Source organism: Mus pahari, chromosome 2 (assembly GCF_900095145.1).
Source record: "Mus pahari chromosome 2, PAHARI_EIJ_v1.1, whole genome shotgun sequence".
Classification (NCBI taxonomy): domain Eukaryota; kingdom Metazoa; phylum Chordata; class Mammalia; order Rodentia; family Muridae; genus Mus; species Mus pahari.
The window spans coordinates 68618447-68622385 of record NC_034591.1 but is presented as its reverse complement, the minus strand read 5'-3'; positions in this window follow the sequence as shown (position 1 = coordinate 68622385).

The window sequence follows — 3939 nt, the reverse complement described above, 5'->3', positions numbered from 1 at the left end:
ATAACTAGGGGAGAAGGATGGTTGTAAGACAAGCTGTGAGGTTCAAAGATTCCATCTACAGTGGTGTGTGTGTGTGTGTGTGTGTGTGTTTTATGTGAAGGAGGAGAGAGGAGACAGCTCTGGGATATGTCATCCTGAGTGACCCTTTGTGTCTGGTTCACTAATTTGAAGATGCTAGGTGTTTAATAAATATTTGAGTTAGTTTCTGTTTGTTTGTCTCTGCCTCACAATGAATCTTCGAGAAGCGCTGAGGCAACTTATAGCTGTTATGCTGGGAGAGTGTCTCACAAGGAAGAAATTGGGGCTAGCAAGTTTAGAGGTTGGATTCATCAGTATTTATTCTGGAGTGCTATACTCACAGTCACTGAAACATCAGAGGCTCTGGGGTTGAAGAGCTGGGTCAGTGATGGAGGGTGCTTGCTGCTCTTGCAGAAGCCCCAGGTTCGGTTCTCAGCACCCATGTGGCGGTGTATAGCAACCTGGAAATTTGCTTCTAAGAGCTCTGACATCCTCTTCTGGTTTCCAGGAGCACCAGACATACATGTGCAAACATTCATGTACATAAAAAGAAAACAAATCTTAAACGAAAGCAAACCAAAAAACTTCAGACATTCAACACAATAGGAGACACAGGTGGCACGCAGGTGGCACACAGGTGTACCTAGTCAGGCAGTTCTTTGGGTGGCCGTGATGCAGGAAGTGACCCAAGGAGGTCAGTATATTTCCATTGAGAACTCTTGTTATCCTCTGGGTTGTAATTTTCTTACACTCCATTCTTTTCAAACAGCTAAACATAGAAAAGAGTGTGTTTTGAATATTTAATTCTAGAAGGTGTGCATCACTTTCTGGGTCAAAGATGCCCCATTAAGAGCCATTCACATGTCGCCAGAAGATGTGAGAGGAATAGGAAATGTGGAATATCTCATTGAGAGAGATAAAAAGGTTCAGAGAGTATCTAACCAAGTTTTGTCATGACAGAAACCTGATAAAAGTATAATAAGGAGAGTGCACAGACAGTAAATGACTGGAGAAGCCTGGGCCACAGTGCGACGCGTTAGTGGTCATAAACAAAAACCCAGAGAGAAGGATCAAGGCCAGTGCAGCCAGGCCGACAGGTAGCAGATGGGCTAAGGCTAGCTAGGTGTTGGAAAAATGAAGGCCAGGGCCAGATAATATCTGCATCTTCAGGGGACATTCATTGTATTGTATGTATTGTTAGGAAAAGAAAGTTACTGAGGAGGTTGGGATTTGGGAAAGTATCCTTGAGAGAGCCAGAAACATAGACCGCTTTCATTTAGTAGCTATAATCCCAGACTTTCAGACAGAGGGGATTTATTAGGTATGAACCATGTAAGCTTAAAGCTATGTGGGTACTTAAACATGCTAGTATCTTTCATTGATCAAATACCAAATATTTGTCAGGTATTACACACACACACACACACACACACACACACACACACATGCACACACACACAAGCACACCCCTCTTATCCCTCTAATCTTTCTTCAGTCTGCTAGTTTTCCTTACTTGCCATGAAAAAAGCAATTTAGAGAGACTGTCTCACCACACACTCTGAGTGATGGAGCTAGCATCTGAGCATAGTCAATCCAACCCTTTATCCCAAGGCACAGTGCAGTCGCATCTAGGCCCACACACCCTGAAAAACGCATGCATATGTAAAAGGAATATTTAATAACACAGTGCATCAAATAACTGTTGTTGCATAACAAACCTCCCGAAAATATAGTGCTTTAAAAACAATTCGTCATTATTTTCCACAAAGCTGTGGGTTGGCTGGGCAGTTCTGTTGATGTGGGCTAAAGTTGGCTGGCTTGGGATCCTGTCTTTCCCGTAACTATGGGCAGCCAGCAAGTTGACAAGGGAGACTGTCTGGTCCAGCATGGCCCTGGTTGGGTGATCTGGCTTAGCTCCCCTTAGTTTCTTCTTCACCAGGATTTTAGTCTTGTGTTATTATTCACACGGTGGTGGCAAACTTTAAGGAGAGGCTAGAAGCACACCAGGGCTCTTGAGGAGCAGGCTTCAAACTGGCACACCACCATGCTTGCCTTGTTGGCCCAAGAGGCTGACAAGACCAGTCCTTATTCAAAAGTAGTTAAGAATATTCCTTTTTTCCCCCCTGAAAGAAGTACTGAAAAGTCTCCTTCCCAAAGGCTGAATGGAAAGAAGAGGAGAGAATGGGGCCATTTTTTTTTTCAGTCAGCTTACTGAATCTAATATCTTTAGACAGTTTTCTCCTAAAAATAAAAATAAAATTAAGAAGAGCAGATGGAGGACAGAGTGCTATCCTAAGGTATGGCTGCCATGGTTAATCTGTTGTCCACTTGGCTGGGTTTAGACACACCTCTCTGAGTGTGTCTGTGATGGTGCTTCCAGAGAGAATTAACTGACGGGGCGGGGAAGACCAATTTAAAGGGATGTGGCGACTTCCCAGCAGCTGGGATCCCAGAGCAAACCAAAGAAAACCAAGCACAAATGATAAGTGCCACAAAGGCATGCTCATCTCTCCTGATGTGTGGGACCCACGAGCCACCACGTCAGCACCTGGTCCCCCAAGCTGTGCCTTCCACACCATGGTGGATGCTATCCCCCGAGACACACACGCGCACGCGTGCACACACACACACACACACACACACACATCCTTTCTGTGCTTGTGTTGCTTTTGGTCACGTGTTTGATCCCAGTGGCAAGAAAAGTAACCAACACAATGGTTTTCCTGACTTGTGCAATAGCACCAGAATCCTGTTCCTTCCCATTGGCCTAGGAAGTGTAGAAATGGACAACGTGTTAAACGGATAAACAGCTCTTTCATTTAGGGAGGCAGGGCATGAAAATAACCACTTCTGGGCACATAAAATAGCTTTTCCGCAGAAGAATTTTAAAAAGCAAAACAAAACTGAAAATTTGACTTCCTGTGTGCCCTGCAGAGAAAAGAGGGGGTGGGGTGAAGGGAGAAGCTGTGAATGCGTGATGAGCAGCTGGCTTTTATTTTTAAACACATATTATTGCTATAAGGATTTTTTTTTTTTTTTGAAGATGGGGCCTTACTAAGGACTTCTAACAAGCAGGAATATCATTTCAAGTGAGTGCTAACGAGACTGACCATATTTTCAGAATAAAGTAAGGCTTTGCTTTGTAACCTCCCCCCCCCCTTTAGTATATAAAACTGAGAAAAGAAACACAAGAAATGTTGAGAGGCGCAAGTACTACCGAGTCCTCTAGGTGGTCAAGGACTATTTAGAACCCGAGTTGGGCTTTATCCACTGTGGACACATATCATCGGTCTACCCCAGGGCCTACATGGGATGCTTGTGTGAGCCTTCATCTCGGGGACATGTTACTACTGAAGACAGTTCCGAGGGAGAAACGCAAGGCCGCTGTGGGAACTGGGGTGCTGCTGGACTACTACTTGGAGTCACACAAGTCTGAGCAAAGTAAAAGCACAATGGTCACAAAATCCCAGAGAGTAGGGACCAAAGGCTCCTGGTTCTTCATGACCACTTAGCAATAAAGTTGGAAATGGTAAGGCAGCTGACCCAGAATTAAATTGTTTTGTAGGGGCTTTGCTGTTGGTTATTCTTTTATTCTGGTGGAGATGGCAAGTGCGGTAGACTGAATGTAAGGCCCAGTGCACACTGAGCAAGTGCTCTACCTCTGAACTACCTCCCTGGCCCTTCCTGGGTTTCCAGTGACTAGTAGAGCTAATTCCTATAGCTCTCACTAAGGCTGAATGGGAAAAGTGTTCATGGAGATGAGGAAGGAGACACAAAGCAGGGAAGGAGAGTCTAAATGAGCAGTTGTGATAGCAAGGGGCTAAATCTAAACAGAACTGAGTACAACTGAGGGGAGGGGGAGAGCCCTGTGCAAACCAAGCCAAGGGTGGGGGGAGCGCCCTGTGCAAACCAAGCCAAGGG